We start from the raw sequence: 24,037 nt of genomic DNA on the forward strand, positions 1-24,037 counted from the left end.
TTGAAAGTATCAAAAAACTCTTATGGCAGAAAACCACAAAATTAGCATACAGGATAAAAACAATGATGTAACTCTGGGCAAGATGTAACCTGGCAGGATGTAACCCAGGTCAAGAAGTTCAGGAATAAGGCTATCAACAAGTGAGGCCACACGAATGATGCAGTTGTGTTATCAAATCAGAGTTCCGTGGATAGCCTTCAGCTTGAGGGTCACCAGAGCTTAGGTTTTGTTAACCCAAACTCACTAGAGCAGCCATCAATAGAATATTAACCCTGAAATGGTTTTATTGGGGAATTTTCCACTCAAAGTCACTGAAGCCCTCAAAATCTATTAAATGACTGAATGCTGCTTTTCTCCACTGTGTTTTTCAGTGGAAGTCTTTAATCATCTCTCTGCTCCCAAGAAACTTAATGGTGCAATTTTAAATTACTAGAACTACATTTCAGTGAATTGAATGTAAACAGGCCTATCACTTGCCATATCCAATCTGTTGTTAAGTTTAACTGTTTCTACCTTTGAAACATCTATTACATACATCTTCACCTCTCCATAAACCCAGCTGCCATTCTGATAATCTCACATTATTTCATGCCTAGGCTGCCTCAATGGTCTTATAATTGGTCTCTCTGAATCAAGTCTCTCCAATTCCAGTCCAGCTTCTGTTAAGCTACCAGGTCATCTTCCTAAAGCCCAGGTTTGCCATTCTCTTCTCTAGAGGTTAAATAAACCTCTAGAGGTTAACCTCTAGAGGTTAAATAAACCTCTAGACTCTCCCTATCACCTTTAAGATCAACTATAAAATCTGTTAAGCTTTTAAAACACTTCACAACTTGACTTCTTTTTAGTTTTCCAGTCTTCTTACACTTCACTGCATGTACTTTATAATTTAGGGGCACTTATCTTGCTTTTTTTTTTCTTGGGACACTCCATATCCCAAGTTAAAACCTTTCACCAGTTCTTACCCATTATTACAATAAGTTCCCTCCTTGACTCCCCACTTCCTGCCTTCCTTGACTTTCTCCATCTGAAAGAGATCTTTCTCAGTGCCTCCTGATTTTGGTTTCTTCACCCCTGAGATTATCTTCAGTTTTTGCAGAATGTAATACAACATGTAAAAATTTGTATATTGTCTCCTTAATAATTAATTTGAGCTCCTTGATGGTACAGTATATAGCACAGTACTTGTCACAAAGTGCTTAATAAAAGCTTATTCACTGAATCACATTGATTATGATAATCAAAAAAATATCAAACCAAGTCCTTCTAGACCAAACATTTTAGCTCAATTTTAGGGAACTTTGGTAATTATTTGAATAATATCTTATTTTTCCCCAATTGCACATAAAAATAAATGTAAACTTTTAAAAAAATTTAGTCCCAAATTCTCTCGCTCCCTTTTCTTCCCCCCACCCTGAGATGGCAAGAAATCTGATATAACTTATACATGTATAGTTATGTTAAATATATTTCCACATTAGTCATTTGGAGGAAGAAAACTAGAACAAAATAATAAAGTTAAAAAATTGCATACTTTGATCTGCATTTCTCATCATGCGTCCATCTTTTGAGATTATTTTGGGATTACTGAGAAGAGTTAAGACATATACAGTTGTTCATCATACAATATTGCTGTTATTGTGAACAATGTTCTCAATAGACTGCATCAATTCATACATTTTTTTTCTGAAATTACTCTGCTCATCATTTTATATGGTACATATGTTACATTATAAAGTATTTCATTATAATCATATAACACAACTTGTTCAGCCATTTCCTAATTGATGGGTATCTCCATGATTTCTAATTTTTTGCTGCCACAAGAAGAACTGCTATAAACATTTTTATACAAATAGGTCCCTTTGCCCTATTTAAAAAAATCTCATTGGTATATTACCGAGTAGTGATATTGTTGGATATGCATGGTTTTATAGTCCTTCAAGCATAAGAACTTATTAACAATTTACAGATTTCATAATGTAGTAGGTGCTTATTCAAAAAGATATTTCTTGGAGATCTTAGAGAATGAATTTATGTATATAGTTATATGGATTTAAAAGATGACTCCCAAGGTATCTTCTGTAACACTGAGATTTTCTGGTTCTATAAAAAACATAATTCTCCCTACCTCACATCCCCTTCGTAGATACAAATTTAGAATGCCATAACTGGCTATAGAGTGGAGTAATTTTCAGGGATAGTGTCTTTTCCCTCTTCTAGCAGTATGTGATTGGTTTGGCCATTGAAGTTTGTGTTACAATGAAATATGTCATGTTGTTATTTCTTATCTGGTGTAATGGATCATTCAGAAACTGTGCATTTATAAACAATCCTTTTACTAAAATAATATTCCAAAACCCTCAGATAAAAGTTTTCATAATAGTTAAAAAGCAGTTCAGGAAGATAAAAATCACTGGTCAGAATGTGAAAACAATAAGCAAGAAGATTTCCCAAGATCTCATGAGCTCCTGGCCCAAATTCAAAGAACTGTTTTTATATTCTTTTCCTTCAAAGAACTCAGAGCTGATTTTCCCAGGTCATCCCCTTTGGAGGCAAACTTTCCCAGATCCACATTACAAGTTCTTTGCTTACAACAATATTAATTCATACTACCCAATTGGGGTAGGGGATGTTAACTCAGATCTCCTAGTTCCACTAGTTCCACTCCACTAAGGAGTGAGTCTATTGGATAATTTAGGTTGGGTCACACAAGGTCAGCATACCTGGTATGTTTGTTTATTCAAATAACAAATCAGTTGAATGGAGGTGTGTGTGAAATCCATTGCATCATTTATTTGACAACATATGACTGAGATAGAACATAATTGAAATTTTTCCTTTCAGATTGTTTTGTAACTATTATTCAGACACTTTTTTCATTCTCTGATAAAAATGTACTATTTTTAAAAATCTTTTTTTAAAAAATATTTTAGGGAAGATAACTTTTCATTTTCTTTATAGCTAAGATGTATTGTTTGCATTCTTACATCCATGAATTACAGCCTGACTCTAATTCAATTAGAACGTTAACAGACTGTATGACCTTAGTATAGGAAAAAACAAAGGAATTTTCCAGCGACACAAATCTATTTAATGACTGAATGTTGCTTTTCTCCACTGTGTAGTTCAGTGGAAATCTTGAATCATCTCTCTGCTCCCAAGAAACTTAATGGTCCATTTTTAAATTATTAGAACTACATTTCAGTGAATTGAATGTAAACAGGCCTTTCTGAGGAAATCCTTGATTAATGAAGGGCTGGGTAATTACCAAATATTTTCTTTGACTTTATTTTGAATTTGAGGTGGAGCATTATTAGCATCCATCAATTTAAAAAAATTCAACAGTCAAATATCTTCTGCCTTTCAGCTATGAAGTAGCACTTATTAATTTTGATTGAAGAATTTGCAGAACTGCCAAGAATAAATATTTAACAAGGAAGATCAGTACTGAAAAAGTCTGGGGAGTGAGAGTGGAAGGTGGGGAACCATTCCTAGTGGTTTCTAAAAAGAAAATATCTTTGTCCAACAATCATCCCTACTTGCTCAAAGATTATTTTATGTTTAGAAAATTTTCATCAAAAGAATGAAGGAAAACAAGATGGAGAAGCATACTTAACTGAATTTTAATTTTTAGAGGTCTTTTTGTAGAAATGTTCTGATTACATTTTCAAATTCAGTCAACATGTCAATTTATTTACAACTTTGACTGGCCAATCTAGCTTTACTTATAATTTCTACAAGAAGTTCATCTATTTTTACCTAAGGAACATTGGGTATATTCTGGAAGTGATTCCTACTCTGACAGGGAACATCTAAAAGGCTTCTTAGCAGAGGAGGAAGGAGAGTTAGTTTTCAAGTCTTGATGCTATGGTCTCAGATCTATTGCCTTGACTATTTCCAATTCATTTCTTTCCCTTAGTTTGTGGTACCCATCCTTTTGTACTCTTGTTCTCTGGTACTTTTGGCATTCTGGTAGACTGGTGTGCTCGTTTGATTAGTGACCTGTCTATTGTAAATAGATAAAATGTTGAATAACAGTCATGTAGGATTGAAAAATCAAAGAAATCCTGACAGGTTAGAATATTAGGCTAACTATAATAAAATGAAGTATAATAGAAATAAAGATAAAATATTCTTTTCACCCTGCCCCTATATCACAAGAATAATTTGATTCTCTGCTAAAAATAAAAGAATGAATAAATGAGTATACATTTATATTATAAATGGAGGTGATCATGAGCTCTTGATGGATATACCAAGGGAGTACCTATAATTTTCAGGTTGCTTTTCCTTCTTTTTTTTTTTTTCAACTGCAAAAAACTCTTCCCTTTTCCAAATCTTCAGTAACCTTCCTATATTCCACAGTTTGTCAAAGCTCAATACCAGTGTTTCAGCAATGACAGCTACCAGTTTTGTCATTTCTCCAATATGTAGGAAAAAAAAGAATAACCAGTCTGTTTAGCTTCAGAAAGAGGACATTTCTTGAAGTAAAGAGTAGACTAGAAAATACATTTCCACTATTTTTAAGGGGAAAAAACTTTATAACAATTAGAGATTTTCATTTTTTTATATGTCCTGGACATTTTAGCAGTCTAGGGAAGACTCTATGCCTACTAAAAGTAATGCTTTTAAACTATTTAAAGGGAATACTAAATTTCAATGAGAACTTTGTGAAAATAAAGGTCTAATTTTTTCCACTCAAGTTCATGGATCCTCTCTATCCAATGGATACTGGAATCTCAGAATAAAAAACCTATTATAGAGACTGTGGAAAAAGATGGAAAGTGACTGAATAATTTGTTTAACAGATACACACATCAAAGTGAGGGTAGAATTAAAGTAGCCTTGGGCAGAACTAAAGCAAACTTTTGAGGGGGTACATGATTAAAAAAATAAGGAAGGTCAAAAAGGAGAAAATAGAAGAGAGTGAAAGCATAAATGTGAATGTGAATGGGATGAGCTTAGTCATAAAATGGAAGTGGATAGTAGAATGGATTAGCAATTAGTATTCAATAATTTGTTCTTTATAAGGGGCATACTTGAAACCAAAAGACAATTATGGAAATAAAGAACTGGCACAGATACTATTCTGCTTCAGCTAAAGTAAATGAAGCAAATGTATAGTCACATCATATCTAAAACTACATTTTAAAACAGTAATGATAAAAACTATTTCTTAGCCAGTACTAAATTGTTTTGATCATTACTGTTTTAAAATATGTCATTTCCAATAGTTATTTGGTGGCACCTCTGACTTTGAATATTCATTTCTCTAATCAATTATGATTTAGAGCATTTATAGTTATAGATAACTTTGATTTCCTCTGAAAATTGCATGTTCATCTCCTTTGATCAACTGGGAAATGGCTCTTATTTTTCTGAATTTGACTCAGTTCCATATATATATATATATATATATATATATATATATATATATATATATATATATATATGTATTAGAGAAATGAGGCCTTTATTAGAGAAATATTGTAATTTTTTAATATTGCTTCATTGTCTAAGGTATCTTTTAGCAAAATGTTTCCCTGATTATGTCTTTTAATTAGATCCATTTTGCTTTTGCTTTTTCTGAGATCATAATTGATACACCTAATAGTATTTTGTTTCATCCTAATTACATGTAAAAAAAATAATTTTCATCTTTCAGTTTTTATAAGATTTAGAGATCCAAATTTTTCTTCCCCCATATCCCCCTTCCCCAAGATGGCAAGCAATCTGAAATAGATTTTATATGTGTGTGTGTGTGTGTGTGTGTGTGTGTGTGTATGCAATCATGTTAAGCATATTAGATTAGTGGAATAGATTAATTTGTTGTTGTTGTTTTTGTCCTTCATTCTTGAAAAAGTGCATGACATCAGAGAAGTGATGTCTTGATAAGCACATGAATTAGATTTGCTCGAGGGGATCCTAGCAAGGTCAACAGCCTCATTTTCTCCTCCAAAGCCATCTGGAACCAATGGCCAGATATGAATCAGGACAACTGTAAAAAAGCCCTGGAGGTGAGACAGGGTTAAGTGACTTGCCCAAGGTCACACACCAAGTGTCTGAGGCTAGATTTGAATTCAGATTCCCTGACTTAGGGTCAGTGTGGCACAGAGGATAGAGTACTGGTCTTGGAATCAGGAGGACAGGAGTTCAAATCCAGTGTCAGACACTTGACACTTACTAGCTGTGTGTCCTTGGGCAAGTCACTTAACTCTGAATGTCTAGTCTCCAGGGCTATTTACAGTTGTCTTGATTCATATATGGCCACTGGATTCAGATGGTTCTGGAGGAGAAAATTAGATTGGTGACTTGGCACAGTACCTCCTCACTCGAATCCACCTCATGCCATTCCTCAATTGATAAATGGCCAAAGGACTTAAACAGACCATTCTCAGATGAAAAAAGTAAGGCTATCTGTAGTCATATGAAAAATATTCTAAATCATTATTGATTAGAAAATTTCAGTTTCAGGCAGCTAGGTGGTGTAGTGGATAAAGCAGTGGCCTTGGAGTCAGGAGTACCTGGGTTCAAATCCGGTCTCAGACACTTATAATTACCTATCTGTGTGGCCTTGGGCAAGCCACTTAACCCCATTTGGCTTGCAAAAACCTAAAAAAAAAGAAAATTTCAAGCAACTTTGAGGTACCACTTCACACCTATAAGATTGACTAATATGATGGAAAACAAAAATGCTAAATATTGAAGAGAATGTGGGAAAACCTGGATATTTAATGTACTATTTATGGAGTTGTGAATTGAGCCAACAATTCTGGAGAACAGTTTGAAACTATGCCAAAAGGCTATGAAACTGTGCATACACATTTGATCCAACAATACAGTACTAATTCTATTTTTCAAAGAGTTCATAAACAGGAGAAAACCTACATGTACAAATATTTATAGTAGTTCTTTTTTCTGGTAGAAAATAATTGGAAATTGAGGTGGCCATCAATTGGGAAATGACTGAACAAGTTGTGGTTCACTAATGTAATGGTTTACTACTGTGCTATAAGAAATAAGAAATACTTGGAAAGACCTAAAGGAACTAATACTGAATGAAGTGAGCAGAACCAGGAGAACATTGTACACAGTAATAGCAACATTGTGCAACGATTGACTAGATTTACTTAGTTCTTCTCAGCAATGCAATGATCCATGAAAAGTCCAAAAGACTCATGATGGAAAGGGCTATCAGCAACCAGAGAAATAACTCTGGAGTCTGAATGCAGATCAAAATATGGTATACTATACTATTTTCTCTTTTTTTTGGTTTTTGGTTTTTTTGTTTTTCATGGCTTTTCATTTTTGTTCTGTTTCTTCTTTCACAACTTGACTGATGTGCAAATATGTTTAATATGATTGCATATATATATATATATAATTATATATAAAATCTATTTCAGATTGCTTGCCATCCTTGGGAAGGGGGAACAACAAAAAGAAGAAAAATTTAAAATTCAAAAGCTTATTAAAAATGAAAGTTGAAAACTATCTTTACATGTAATTGGAAAAAACAAAATGCTATTTACTAAGATAAAAATAGGTATATCAATTATGATCTTAAAAAAGCAAAAGCAAAATGGATCTAATTAAAAGAAATAATCAAAAAAACCATATTTTGCTAAAAGATACCTTAGACAATGAAGCAATATTAAGAAATTACAATGTTTCTCTAATAAAGGCCTCATTTCTATAATATATATGGAACTGAGTCAAATTTGGAAAATAAAAGAACCATTTCCCAATTGATCAAAGCAGATGAACATGCAATTTTCAGAAGTTATCAAAGCTATCTATAACCTTATGACAAAATGCTCTAAATCATAATTGATTAAAGAAATGAATATTAAAAAAAGTCAGAGATGTCACCAAATAACTATTAGAAATGACAAATTCTTGAGGACATGAGGAAAACTATGTACACTAATAAACTACTGGTGACTTGTGAATGGTTCATTCATTCTAGAGAACAATTTGGAATGATGTCCAAATGTTTATAAATTATTCTTACCCTTTAACCAAGGAATACCTATAAATATATATATATATGTATATATATATATATATATATATGTATGTATCCTATATATAGCGAGCAAAGAAAAAGGAAAGGGACCTATTCAACAATATTCATAGTAGCTCTTTTTTGATTGCAAAGAATTGGAAATTGAGGCATTATTGGGACTGAATTAATTGAATATGAATATTATTATGCTATAAGAAATTATGGGGAAGAGTAGTTTCAGAAAATAAAACCTAGGAATATTTTAAACCTGAATTTATACAAAATGAAGTGAGAAGAACCAGGAGATCATTGTGCACAATAGTAGCAATGTTGTAATCATGATCATGACTACTCTGGCAAAGGCAATTCCAAAAGAATAATGATGATAAAATGCAATCCCCCTCCAGAAAAAGAATTGATAAACTCTGCATACAAACTGAAGTATAATTTATTTTCTTGTTTTTTTTAACTTTGCAGTATGTCTACAATAGAAGTGTTGTCTATGATTTACCATGTATAATATTGATATCATAGTTCTTTCCTTTTCAAGTGATGAATAAAGGCCTGGATGAGGGAGAGAATTTAAAACTCAAAATTCAAAATGAAAATATTAAAAAATAACTTCATTTTTAAAACTTAGTGATATCAGAAGATCTTTCTGAGCCAGATCTACTGTATAATCACATACAATCATTCACCCAATACCCCAAATTTGGGAGAGAAGTTATGATGCACAGCTAATTTGTCCCCTATGGTGGAAAATATAGAATTTGAATAGAAAATCAGTATTCATGGATTTGATTGTGTTCTACTTTCTTTTTTTTCGTCTATGAATTTCTATGTTCTTCTATTATCAACTTCAGGTAACAAAATTAAAATCAAAAGTATCTTCAAAACTAATTTGAATTTTAGTGTATGAAAGAGAAGAAATAATCAAATATGACCTCAGGTTTTGAATCTGGTTGACCAAGAGAATCTTAAAAGAGATATTTGGAGATAGGGCACTTTTAAAGGAGTTGAAGAAAAGTTCAGTTTTAAGCATGATGAATTTGAAGTATGAATGATAAAGCTGAGGAGTTATTAAGGGGGCTATTGAAGATGTGGAAGTCTAATTTAGTTCAGAGATAAATACTTCTATAGATTTGAATGAAATATGGAAATGAATGTTTTATTAAGTCAACTAAACTCATGGGAACAGATGAAGGAAAAAAGTTTCTAGATTTATACTCACACCTGTGGATAAAAGAAACAAGCAATCAGCAAAGGAAAACGAAAAGGGGTTTTCAGATATGAAGAGAACTCAGAGAAAAAATGTCATAGAAAGCAAAGCAGAAGAATTTATTTGACAGTCTGAAGATGTCAAAAAATACAATAAAGAAAAATAAGATTGAGAAAAGGCAATTAAGAGATCAGTGGAAATCTTTGAGAGTAATTTTATTATTTAAATGGTGGAATTGGAAGATGTTGATAACAGGAAATGTAGACAGTTCTTTTCAAGAACAGAGTCAGAAGGCATTTGAGATATATATATATATATATATGCATATAAAATCACATATTTGATATATATAAATATATACATAAGCACTGTACAATGCCATAAAAATAATATATGCATATAAAATCACATATTTGATATATAAATATATATAAGCATTGTACAATATCATTAAAAATAAAGTGCATTATATCCTAATTAATCAAAATCATCTGGTTACTGATGTGAAAATCACTTCTAAATAAGCTGTGTTTTGCACAAAATGCTAAATAATTAAATTGAAGTAAATTTCAAAATCAACTTCAGATGCAAACCAATTTTTAAAAAATTTACTTTTTACTCTATGCAAATAACTATGCTAGAAACTAGGGACACAAAAATAAAATTATGAAAGTTCTTCCCTCAATGAACTTATGTTCTACTAGAGGAAAACTCCATGTACAAAAGTTAATAAGAATGTGCATGAATATAAAATATCTTTGGAGGAGAAAACATTAACAAGTGAGAGCATTAGAAAAGGCTTCCTTTTGAAAACATCATTTAAATTGATCTTGAAAAGATATAGAATACAAGAAGTGGAGGTGAAGAGAGTATTCCAAGAAAAAAAATCAATGTCTTTTTTTCTTTGAAACCTCTTTATGCTCAAGTCCATGGATCATTTTTAATTCATTTTAAAAATTACTTTAATTTAATTTACCTAAGATTACCATTCAGTAATTTGACAAAGTTCTTTTTTGTCCAATATCTAATTTTATTTAATATTTTCCAATTTGTAACTTTAAATTAATGTATCTTTCTGCTATATTTGCATGAAATAGGTAAGTTGACTTTCTCAGAAATTATTTTCTAGATTTCCATATGTTTAGATTCTGTCATTCCAAATATACATTTTAAATTGATATTATTTTATTATCTAGGATATCCTTAAGTAAATCTTACTTTTTCTCCTTTTCTCTATTTACCATATTTGTTTTTAACGTTGTGTTGAAATCAAGATTGCTTTTCTTGCTTGTCTATACTCTTTTGAAGCATAATAAATTCTAATCTAATTTCTCATTTTAGTTATTTGAATTTTCAGATTTTGTGTATATTATAAGCAAAAATATTTTTGGATTTGTTTTTTGACCTACACTGTCATCCTTCTTCACTTATTGGTTCACACATCATAACTCAAATTCTGTTATTATTTAAAATTTCATTTTCTCTCCATCAATTTCTGTTTTAAAAATTGCTTCTCCTTACTACCATTGTTTCAAGATAACTCCTGCTAATACTCTCCCAAACCCATATCCTTCACTTCTCTGACTCAATCCCATCTTTTACTTCATTGTATTTCTATCACAATGTTCATTTAACTTATCTGTTCATGTAAAAAAATAAGCTTTCATTGTCTGATTTAGATAATCAAATAAACTATAGAAATTCATTAAGTGAAAACTATGTGTCAAGAATTGTGTTAATGGGCAGCTAGGTGGCGCAGTGGATAGAGCACTGGCCCTGGAGTCAGAAGTACCTGAGTTCAAATCCAGCCTCAGACACTTAAAAATTACCTAGCCGTGTGGCCTTGGGAAAGCCACTTAACTCCATTTGCCTTGCAAAATCCTAAAACAAAACAAACTATCTGGTCATATCCTTTGTTCATTTATCAGTTGAGTTATAGATAATTTTGATATAATTGTTCCTTTATAAATCTATATATTTTTCATTTAATGCATTTAAAAACAGTATTCTGTGAAAGGATCTGAAGATTTTACCAGATTCTTGAAAGAGTTCACAACACCAAAAATTGTTTTAAAATGACTATATTATTAGTTCTAACTATTCCATCTTTTGTCTATTTAATATTTTATAATGTTTTCAAACTATTACTCACTTTTTATGAATTATTTTCCTAAGCTTTTCCTACCACATATTATTTCTTCATTTTATTAGAACTTTTTCCTTACTTGATTACTTCCTCAGCCTCTGTAGTGTTGCTTTCCTTCCCCTCAGGAATGCTTAACTATTGAACTTCCCTCCTGCTGAGGAATGAGAAAATTAGTAGAATTACTGTTGAAAGTAAATTCTGAGGAAAACTCTTTCTGATAATTGGAACTGATGGGGGTTCAAATTAATGAGCCCCTCCCCAGCATTCAGATCTGCTTTGAGTCTCCTTCCTTGGTCCTTGCTAAAACTGGGAATTTTAGCTATGATTTAATTACTGGCTTTGCTGTCCCCATCTCTGATTTTTCCTCATGGACTTTTTGTCTTCTAGTTGTCCATTATCACTGCCCACTGCTTATGGTCCTCCTTCTCCTTCTACCTTTTACATGAGGATCCAGGTTTGGTCTACCTAAAGACTTAATCACTTATCATCAGCACCTGAGGTCTTTTTTGATATCCAAAAGGCCTCCTTAAAAAGTACATTTATAATTTAATTATAAGTGCTGTCTCTTCTAACTGTCCCTTGGTAGCATCAATAGTCATAGATCTGAGATACAGACCTACTTCAAACAGATTTAATTATCTTAAATCATTTTTCTTTCTTCTTCCTTCTCTCTATAAAAACAAGAACATGTCAGATCCCTCTTTGCTAGAGTATTTCCCAATTCTCAGCCCATAGTGCCTTCACAGTGGCCAATAAAATGCCTACTTACCTGGAAGAGAGCCCCAATTTCATGAATTCTTTCTCATAAATCTTATGCCGAACCCCAATATTTTGGGGGTGCAAACTCCAACAGTCCCACTTGCTGATAGTTTCAAACTTTCTTTGTCTCAAAATATATTAATATTCTTCAGAATGCATAAACAATGAATAATCTTCAGAGTGGGTTCTAAGTTTAGGTTGAGATGGATAGATAGATAGATAGTTGTTCATTCTGCATACAATTAGGAGCAAATCTTGTTTGATTCAATAGCCTCTAGAATCAACAACATGAAAAACACATAGTTTCACACCTCAGGTAAATTGAGGGCAAGGGTAGAATTTTGCTATTTTGTACTTTTCTGAAGGATCTTTTTTGAAATCTTTTTTTTCATCCTCTTCTTTTGCTATTCTTTCTTCAAATTTGACACTTTCTGATTGTGAGATACTGAGCTTCCCCTCTGTAATTTTGTTTAACTCCTTAAGTCTATACCCCCTCTCTCAGTTTTTGTTCAGATGAGGAAACTGGAATCTAGACAGGATAATTATCTTATACATGGTCATATCAAGTGTAAGTGACTGAGTCTGGATTTGAATCCAAGTTCTCTAATTACCAATTAGAATTACCAATTAGAATTCTTTCCACCACCCTACGTGATACATGAAAACCTTTCATTATATTACCTACTTTGCAGACTTGTTGTGAGAGTCAAATGAAGATACTATATATAAAATATGAATCTGTATGTGTAAATTAAAAGTTGTTCATGCAGATGATAAGTTCCTCTTTTGAATTTCCATTTCACACATTGCCAGGATCAAACATTATTTCATTCAGTTGCCCAATTATTCTCTAATTGTTTCATGTGCATTAGTTGTTATCTCCTCAATCAGAAAGTAAACTCCTAGAGAGCAGAGGCCAGAATTCTGTTATACAAAGAGCTCTGACCTAGAAGGAAGAATTGGATTTAGCGCCTTTTATTGTTGTTCAGTCAACTTTTTTCAGTTTTGTTCAACTCCTTCTGACCCCATTTAAGGTTTTCTTGACAAAGACACTGTAGTCACCTGCCATTTCCTTTTCTAGTACATTTTACAGTTGAGAGGACAAACAGGGTTAAGTGATATTGTGCAGGATCACACAGCTTGAAAGTTCCTGGACTGAGATTTGAACTCAGGAAGATAAGTCTTCCCAACTTCAGGTCCAGACTTCCTTCTACTGTGCCACCTAGTTACTCTGTACAATAATTAGTTCTACTATTTAGGTGACAATTTCTCTGATCCTCCTCCTTTGATCACTCTCCCTCCTCCTTCTCCTAATCCTCCCTTTTCCCTCTTTCTCCTTCTCCCACTCTTCTTCCTCCTGTCACCTGTCCTGTCTGCTCCACAGAAATGTTATGGGGATTTGATAGAATACTATACAGCAAAGTACTTGTAAAAATGCTTTAGGTGAGATACTTTATATTCTGTGCATCCTACCATAGCACTGAGCACAAAAGAAGAATTTAATAAAAACCCAGACTTGTTGAACTTTAATTCGAAAACTCTTGTTCTACAATGGCAGCTAGATGGGCAGTGGATAGGATGCTGGCCCTGTAGTCAGGAGGTCCTGAGTTCAATTTGGATTCAGGCACTTGATCCTTACTAGCTGTGTAACTTTGGGCAAGTCACTTTAACCCCATTGCCCCAAAAAACAACAACAAAAATAAATGAATGAATGAATAAAAAGATTACTAGATGACACAGTAGATAGAGCACTGGTCTTGGAGTTGGAGGGACAGAAATTTGAATCTGGCCTCAGATACTTGACTCTTAGCTGTGTGACTTTGGATAAGTCACTTAACCCTGATAGCCTCATATCCAGGACCATCTTGATTCATATCTGGCCACTGGACCCAGATGGCTCTAGAGGAGAAGTGTGAGACTGGTGACTTGGCACAGCCCCCCCTTACTCAAATCCAACTCATGTTCTTGTCATGGCATCACCTCCCTGATGTCAAGGTCTTCTTCAAAAATGAAAGACAAACATCATCATCATCATCATCATCATCATCATCATCATTATTAGTTCTGCAAGAAGGAAGAAAGCATTTATTATGTGCCAAAGAGTGTGCTACATACCTTAACAAATATTATCTCATTTGATCCTCACAATGATCCTGAGAAGTAGGTACTATTATCATTTCCATTATAATTTTGAGAAAACTGAGACAGATATAAATTAAATGACCAAAGAAGAAGTGCTACATTGGATAATATGCATTTAAAAGCAAAAGGTGTAAGAAAATATCTAAGATTGCTTAAAATGTCATTTGGTTTTTGTATATCATGGGACTGTGCTCTAAGCACATAATAAACCAACTATTTAAATGTTTCTGCATGTGGATAAGTATGATTAACAATAGTACCTAATCCTTGAATATTTTTTATCTATCCCTTGGGACCCAGATCCTGACTTGATTGTTTATACCTGTGAGTCCTTCAGTAAATCACCTAATTCCCAATGATCCAGTGAATAGACTGGATTTTTTCACTTACCCTCCAGTTATATTGGTATTCTATGAATATAAGCAAAGATCTACATTATCATCTTCATTTAATTCAACATAAATGAAATAATAAAATTCATTTTGATGCAATATGAGTGAATATGTTTCATCTATAGATACTGATGCTAAGAGCTGGATTGTTACTCTAGGGCCAGTGCCATTTGCCATTAAATTTGCTCCCTTCTTAATTGCCCTTTGGTTTATTTATAATGTGCATTGTTGCCCTCACCAGGAATTAGGAAAACATGCATTTTTAAGCTTTAGTATTAAGCACTTTATAAGGTAGGCATTATTATTATCCCCAGTTTAGGAAACTGAAGCAGAGATTAGGTGATTTGCCCAGGGCCACACAATTTAGAAGTATCTGGGACAACATTCAAACTCAAGTTTTCCTGACTCCAGGTTTAGCCCTCTATCCACTGCATCAAGTAGCTGCCTTTGAGGTCATTATGTCCAATGATTTATTACCAAATAGTATTATCAAAAGACTTTTGTTATTGAAGACTGAACAATTTCCAGGCTCTTCTTTCTTTCTGGTCTATCTTCTGTGATATATGTGTGCACATATAGTATGTCTATATGTATGTCTATAGTGTGTGTGCATGTGTATCCATGCATGCACACCATGCATGTACAATATTATAAAAAATATACGTATTAAAACATGTGTCTGTGTATGTAGACATATTTGACTATATACATACATAAATTTATATAAATATATATTGATGTTTGTCTTTCATTCTTGAAGAAGACCATGACATTAGGGAGGTGATGCCATGACAAGCTTGTGAGTTGGATCTGAGTGAGGGGCCACTGTGCTAAGTCACCAGTTTCACTTTCTCTTACAGGGTCATCTGGACTCAGTGGTCAAATATGAATCAGAATGACTGGAGATGGCCTTGGATGTGAGGAAATCAGGGTTAATAGAGTTGCCTAAGGTCACACAGCCAGTTAGTATTACGTGTCTGAGACCATATTTGAACCCACGTCCCTCCTGACTCTATCCACTGAGCCACCTAGCTGCTCTCCTTTTCTGACTCCCTCTCAATTCTAGTGCCTTTTCTCTCTGTGTGTTGATTTTCTGGAATTTATCCTGTCTATATCTTGTTTGTATCTGGTTGTTTGAATGTTGCCTCCACTGTTAGACTGTGAACTCCTTGAGTAAAGGTATTATCTTTTGCCTTTCTTTACATCTCTAGTATTTGACACAATGTTCAGTATGTAGTAGGTATTTAACAAATTTTTGTTGATTGTTGAATGACTGGTTGCCCATTTAATGATTCTATTTCTAATCAAACAACCAATAACCTTCTTATTATGTTACAAAAAAGAGGACAGAGAACCTAAATAATTTCTATTTTTTTGAATTCATTTATCATACAAAATTTTATAATACTAATGTGTGTACTTCCCATATTTCCTTATGAAACAGTATGCTGAATGAGGACTAAGGCTCTTATCTATCTGATTGTATTTTCTCCTTAAAATCTAGTCTAATGAGGGGCAGCTAGGTGGTGTAGTGGATAAAGCACCGGCCTTGGAGTCAGAAGTACCTGGGTTCAAATCTGATCTCAGACACTTAATAATTACCTAGCTGTGTGGCCTTGGGCAAGCCACTTAACCCCATTTGCCTTGCAAAAACCTAAAAAAAATTAAATAATAAATAAAAACAATAAAGTGGGTCCAAATACTGATCCCCTAATACATAGAGAATTGCATCAAATTAATAAGGTTACAAGCATTCCCCAACTGACAAATGGTCAAAGGATATGAATAGACAGTTTTCAAATGAAGAAATTAAAGCTATATATAATCATATGAAAAAATGCTCCAAATCATTATTGATTTGAGAAATGCAAATTGAAATAACAATGAGGTATCACCTCACACCTATCAGATTGGTCAAGATGAGAAAAAGAGACCTGGAGTCAGAAGGACCTGAGTTCAAATCCAACCTCAGACAATTAGTAATTGCCTAGCTGTGTAACCTTGGACAAGTCACTTAACCTTGCTGCCTTAAATTAAAAGATAAATTTTAAAGATAAGAAAAAGGGAAAATGATCAATGTTGGAGAGGTTAAAGGAGGATTGGGACATTGATGCGAAGCTCATGGAATTGTGAATGGATCCAACCATTCTGGAGAGCAATACGTAACTATGACCAAAGAGCCATAAAACTGTTCATACCCTTTGACCCAGCAATTCCAATTCTAGGTCTATATCTAGAAGAAATTATAAAAAAAAATGGAAAAAGGCCTACATGTTGCAAAATATTCATAGCAGCTCTTTTTGTTGTGGCAAAGAATTGGAAACTGAGGGGATGCCCATCAATTGGGGAATGGCTAAATAAGTTATGATACATGAATATCTTGAAATATTATTATTCTATAAGAAATCACAAATGATCAAACTCTAGAGAAGCATGGAATGAATTACAGGATCTGAGGCTGAGTGAAGGGAGTAAGAACCAAGAGCACAATGTACCCATTAACAACAACATTCTGAGATGATCAACCTTGATGGAAGTAACTCCTCTCAGAAGTTCAGAGACCTAGGGCAACCGTATTGGATTGACTATGGACAATGTTATCACCAACTAGAGGAAGAAAAATAAAACAAAACAAGGAAAAAATCAACCCTTTTAGATCTGACGAACACTTCATAAAAATTATCTCTTTATATGCCTCTTTCCCTTAATCCTAATTCCTCTTACCAAAAATGACTAATACGTAAACATGTTTATCAAAAATATGTATGTACAATGCTAACCTGACTGTTCGCTGCTAAGGGAAGGGGAGTGGGAAGGGAGGGTGGAAGGAAATTTTTTGTCATTTAAAAAGTATATGGGATAAAAAAATAAATTAATTAAAAATAAGAATAATGATCCCCTTACCATTTTGACTACAGTCAAAGATTAAATAGTAATGTTTTGTTAATAAAGGATGCATTTTCTGCTTGTAGGATGCCTTTTATTCAAAGATGCTTATCTCATCGAAAAAGAGAAATATACCATTAAAATTCATATCTGGCAGAAGTTGAAGTTCTCAGGAGATATGGCCTGAAGACACCTATTGGGCATATGAACGAATTTGTTAACTTGTTCTTAATATGTCACCTTCTTTTATTCTGTCTCTTCTTTACTTGGTGGACAAAAGATGAGAGATTTTTGACCCTACTCTTCCTACTTTTCACTTTTCTCCTTGAAAATTAAGCATTAGAGGGGCAGACAGGTGCAGTAGATAAAGCCCTAGAGTCAGAAGTACCTGGGTTCAAATCTGGCCTCAGACAATAATCACCTAGCTGTGTAGCCTTGGGCAAACTACTTAATCCCATTTGCCTTGCAAAAAAAAGAAAAGAAAAGAAAAGAAAGAAAGAAAATTAAGCATTAGAGAACTTCATGATTCACCTACTCTGTTCTTTGGGCAGAGATATCACAGGGATCATTTTCTTTCACTTTATTTTACTCTTGTATAAAATAAAAAGTATGACAAATATGTAGAAAAGTTCCTTTTTTATAGTTTGTACGAATGTTCATTGTTTATTGGTGCATAAAATTCTAAAATGTCAGAATAATTCCTTTCAGTCAGCAAAATGGCAATTTTATTTTTTATCCTTACAACAATAACATCTGGGAGCTTCTTTGCAACTAAAAAAGTATAATTATAATACAAATATCTAATGAAATTGTGAAAGGACAGGAACAAAAGCATAAGATACAGGATCACTAAAGGGTAAGCATCACTAAAGGGTAAGAATCATTCAGTTTCTCGTAATTGCCCTCAGAATTCAAACACTCCATAAAAGAAAAAACTTCAGTTCTATAACTGCTATTAATTTGTATGTATTTGAAATTTTTCTAGCTAATATAAAAAAGAGGATAGAGAACCAAAATAATAAAACCCCTTAATGGACAATGATAAGTCATTTTCCATAATTTAAGAGTCAAAGAAAAGTAACTTTAAAATGAATCTTGTTTTTTGTTCTTTTTTTGAAGAGGACCAATGACATCATAACATAATATAAATTGAATTTAAGTGAGGCAGAGTTGCACAAAATCATCAGCATCATTCTATCTTCCAGAATCACCTAAGTCCAATGGCAGGACAAAAGTCAAGACAACAAGCAGTGTCCTGGGACACAGTGTCCTGGGATACAGTGCCCTGGGATACTTTGGTGTGTTTTAAGTCTGAACAAATTCTAAGAACTCTACTGAGATTGCTTAAACTGCTATTGGCCATTGGAACACATTATTACCTCTGCCCATTTTCTGTGTTGGGAAGCCTTTACAGACTTGGGGTAGAATACCCCCAACTGAAGAATTTGAGGTCTATTAGGTGCCCTCAACCATGGTTAGCCTATCTGCAGAGATGGTTTAACAGAGGTATGGCTGCTGCCAATGCTATATCTTCTTGGAGTCTTCGGAGAGCCTTAGGTGAAGGCAAAAACCAAAAGTGGATAAGGAGTCCTTTTCAGGAAAGGATTTAGCAAGCCCTCACACAAAAGGTACTAGTCCTCCATCCCATAAACCCTAAAAGAAATCTTAGAGTTATTTAACTTGAACTTCTCAATTTATAAATGATAAACATTCCTATAATGACTAAGAAATTTGCCAAAGTGATAAGAAAAAATTTTCTCCTAACACTGACAAGTTTTATTTGCACAATAATTACTTTGCTCAGAATAATGTCAGTACGATTTTTTAAATCAGATTGGTTGGTGCCAGAATTTAGTTATTTTGTCTATATTTTGTCTTGGAAAAGTCATGTCCTTCACAATCTAAAATATTAGCTACTAGAATAATAACTGATACTTGCATGTTTACAAAGATATACTGAAAAATAGTCTAAGATAATCTACTTCCAAAAAAATTGAGATTAAAGTAGGTAAGTAGGGTTGTATTTATAATAAAATAACTTCCCCCTTCCTTTACCCTCCCCACCACACACACACACACACACACACACACACACACACACAGACACACACTCCCCTAGAATAGCAGCAGCATCAATAGACACAATTTCAGTATTCAAATAGAATTGATAACCAATGGGAAGCTCCAAAATGAAAATAAGAATTTCATCTAAAGCATACCTAAAAAAATCATTTGCTTTTGCTTGAAGATCTGCAAAGAGGGGAAATGAGCATCTACCTCAGGATTTGTCTTCCTCAGTTGTGGGTGAGTCCAGGCGCAGAGGGCGGATCAGCAGTGGATCAGCCTGACTGGTGGTGGGGTTGGAGCCCAGGAGCCTGAGGGTTTGAAAGCTGGACCTGCTTGATCAGCAGTGGGGCTAGACCATGGGGGCATGGGTCAACTGGGAGCAGAGGCAATGGTGTTGGCGCTGAACATCTGGAGCTTGTCAACAGGGCTGGGGGGAAACTGCTGGTACAGGAGAGCTTCAGACACCATCCCTGGGTTCCTCTGGTCCAGAGGAACTCCAAGTCCATGCCTCCATTACTGCTGAAGCTTTTCCCAGAACAAACACAATTAAGACCTTCTCTCCCAGGCAAACTTGTGTGAGCAGAAGAACCAGCCCAGCTGACAATAGAGAGAGGGTTGACCTCACCCCAAGGTAGAGCCCACCATTGATTGAAGACAAAAGGATTTAACAGCTTCAATCACTCCCTCCAGGCTAAAGGAGAAGGCCTCAATCAAGGTCACAGACACTCCAACCTCCTACGGGCCAGCCAGAGAAATTACACTCAGTGAGCAAATCCTCTAGCACCCTGTACTGGCCAACTGGAGAAATTACACTCAGTGAGTAAAGCCTCTAGGGATCCCAATACCAAACATCTGTGAACCAGCCCCTCCCCAACTCAAGGTCTTAGCAAAATGAAGAAAGGTCAGCAGAAAGGTGGATTCATAGAAAAATTCTTGGAAGGAAAAGATACTAACTCAGAGAGACCTAGAACCTCTGAAGACAATATGATCTGGTCTCCCGTACAGAAAGACTTCCTCGAAGAAATAAGGAAGGAATTTAAAAATAAATTGGAAAATTTGGGAGAGTCAATTAACACCTTGCAACAAGAAAAAAAATCATTGGAAAATACAATTGGACAAATACAAAATGAGAATAATTGTCTCAGATCCTCACTTGGGCAAATGCAAAAAAAAATACTCTCAAAACCTCAATTGATCAAATGGAAAGCTCTTTCAAAAAGAGAACTGGCCAATTGGAAAAGGAGTTGAAAAAGGTAAATGAAGAAAACTCCTCTCTAACAAAAAAGAATGGAGTCTGCAGAAATTAATGACTTCATGAGACAGCAAGAGCCTGTTAAACAAAACCAAAAAATAGAAAAAAAAATAAAAGAAAATGTAAAATACCTCATCAGCAAATCTACAGACCTTGACAATAGATTGAGGAGGGGCAACCTGAAAATTATAGGGCTTCCTGAAAACATTGAAGAGAAAAAAAAGCCTGGCCTTAATATTACAGAATCTAGTGATGGAGAATTGTCCTGATATCATGGAACCAGAGGGCAAAGTAGTTATTGAAAGAATACATCGATCCCCTCCAGAAAGAGACCCTAAAATGAAAACACAAAGGAATGCCATGGCCAAATTCCAGAACTATCAGATAAAAGATAAAATCCAGCAAGCAGCCAGAAAGAAACAATTTAAATACCAAGGAGACACAGTAAGGATTACACAGGGCCTGGCTGCATCAACATTAAAGGATTGAAGGGCCTGGAATGAGATATTCTGAAGAGCAAAGGAGCTTAGAATGCATCCAAGAATCCACTATCCTGCAAAGCTGAGCCTTCTTTTTCAGGGTAAAAGATGGACATTTAATGAAATGGAAGAATTCCAAAAATTCCTGATGAAAAGACCAGAGCTAAATAGAAAATTTGAATATCAAACAGGAGGTTCAAGAGACACATGAAAAGGTAAAAAAAGAAAAAAGGGGAAAAGGGAAAAAACTACTATCCAATAAGTTGAAACTATCTATATCCGAGCATGGGAAAAAGATTCTCATAACTCTTGAGAATTGTACTTCTAACAAAGAAAATATACCTAGCCAGAAGTGATGGATGCTCATGACTTATCTATGAGACTGCTATCTGATGGGATGTAACTGGTTATAATCCTACTTGGGAGAAAGACTCCAATAACTCTCAAGAACTGTACCTGTATTAGATAGAATATATTTAGCTAGAAGTGATGGATACTCAGAATTTTCTATGACTCAGATGGAATGATTTAAAAACACCTCCTCTTTAAAAAAAGGGAACAGGAATGAGATGGGGGGAGGGAGGGGATTAAGTTGGGTAAACGGCATTACATTAAGAGGTACAAAAGACCCACTGATAATACCTGGGAAGGAGGGAGGAGGTGAGAACCACCTGAATCTTCATCTCATCAGACTTGGCTTAAAGTTAACTTATACACATACTCAGTTAACTTAAAAAATATCTAACATTTCAGGTATTAAAAGTGGAAAAGGGGAGTAGGGGACAGAGAAAGGGGGAGGGAAATGGGGAACTAACAAAAGGAAAGGAGGGGAAAAGGGAAAAAGAGGAAAGGGGAGGGGTGGATACAGGAGGGCAAACACACTGAAGGGGGTGGTATTCAGAAACAAAATACTGGGGAATACGAATAAGGGGGGAAGGGAAAAATACAAACAGAGGGAAGATAGCATGGAGGGCAATAAAGAACTAGTAATGATAACTTTGAATGTGAATGGGATGAACTCTCCCTTAAAAAGGAAGCAAATAGCAGAGTGGATTAAAAACCAGAATCCTACAATATGCTGCTTACAAGAAACTCATTTGAAACAGAGAGACACATATAGAATAAATGTAAAAGGTTAGAGCAAAATATATTTTGCTTCAGTTGAAGTGAGAAAAGCAGGGGTAGCCATCCTTATCTCAGATAAAGTAACAGCAAAAATAGATAGTGTTAAAAGAAATAAGGAAGGAAACCATATCCTCCAAAAAGGTACCATAGAAAATAAAGTGATTTCAATACTGAATATACACACACACACACACACACACACACACACACACACACACACACACACACACACACACACACCCAACAGGATAGCATCCAAACTCTTAGAGGAGAAGCTGAAAGAAGACATAGACAGCAAAATTCTACTAGTGGGAGACCTCAACCTCCTGATTCCAGGGCTGTGCTTTATCCACTGCACCACCTAGTTACCCCATATGACAGACAAATCACTGCATTTGAGAACAGCATAACTCTCAGGATAGTTAGTTTTGCGGTCAAAAACACTTGAATTTAAGTTAAGACTCTAGTACAACCTCACACCCTATACTAAGATAAGGTCAAAATGAATACAGGATTTAGACATAAAAAAAATATTAGAAGCAAACTAGAAGATCAAGGACTAGTTTACCTGTCAGATCTATGGAAAGGGAAGCAGTTTGTGACTAAGGAAGAGATGGAGAACATCACTGAAAACCAACTAGATGATTTTGATTACATTAAATTAAAAAGCTTTTGCATAGACAAAACCACTGTAACCAAGATCAAAAGAAATGCAGTAAACTGGGAAACAATATTTACAACTAATGTTTCTGACAAAGAATTCATTTCTAAAATATACACAGAACTGAGTCATATTTTTAAAAAAAGGCATTCTCTAATTGACAAATGGTCGAAGGATATGCAGAGGCAATTTAAAGATGAGGATATCAAAGCAATCCATAGTCATAAGAAAAATGGCTCTAAATCCTTACTTATTAGAGAAATGCAAATTAAAGCTTCTCTGAGATACCACCTCACACCTCTCAGATTGGCCAATATGACCAGAAAGGATAATGATCATTGTTGGAAGGGTTGTGAGAAATCTGAGACACTATTACATTGCTGGTGGAGCTGTGAATTCATCCAACCTTTCTGGAGAGCAATTTGGAACTATGCCCAAAGGGCAACAAAAATAAGCATACCCTTTGATCCAGCAATAGCACTACTGGATCTATACCCTGAGGAGATAATGTAAAAGGGTAAAAACATTACTTGTACAAAAATTTTCATAGCAGCCCTGTTTGTGGTGGCAAAGAATTGGAAATTAAGTGAATATCCTTCAATTGGGGAATGGCTTGACAAACTGTAGTATATGTATGTCATGGAACACTATTGTTCTATTAAAAACTAGGAGGGATGGGAATTCAGGGAAGCCTGGAGGGTTTTGCATGAAGTGATGCTGAGTGAGATGAGCAGGACCAGAAAAACACTGTTCACCCTAACAGCAATATGGGGGTGATGATCAACCATGATGGACTCGTTCATTCCATCAGTGCAACAATCAGGGACAATTTGGGGCTATCTGCAAAGGAGAATACCATCTATATTCAGAGAAAGAACTGTGGAGTTTGAACAAAGACTAA

General features: G+C 34.5%; 1 long non-coding RNA gene across 1 annotated transcript in view; it reads left to right on the forward strand.

Annotated features, from left to right (window-relative positions):
* The first annotated feature begins 18,914 nt into the window (after positions 1–18,914).
* LOC141497389 (uncharacterized) overlaps positions 18,915–24,037 on the forward strand; it is a 28,223-nt gene continuing 23,100 nt past the window's right edge. The window contains exon 1 of the long non-coding RNA XR_012471319.1: positions 18,915–19,180. This is a non-coding gene — a long non-coding RNA (uncharacterized LOC141497389). The remainder of the gene's footprint in view (positions 19,181–24,037) is intronic.

The sequence above is a fragment of the Macrotis lagotis genome, chromosome X (assembly GCF_037893015.1).
Source record: "Macrotis lagotis isolate mMagLag1 chromosome X, bilby.v1.9.chrom.fasta, whole genome shotgun sequence".
NCBI lineage: Eukaryota > Metazoa > Chordata > Mammalia > Peramelemorphia > Peramelidae > Macrotis > Macrotis lagotis.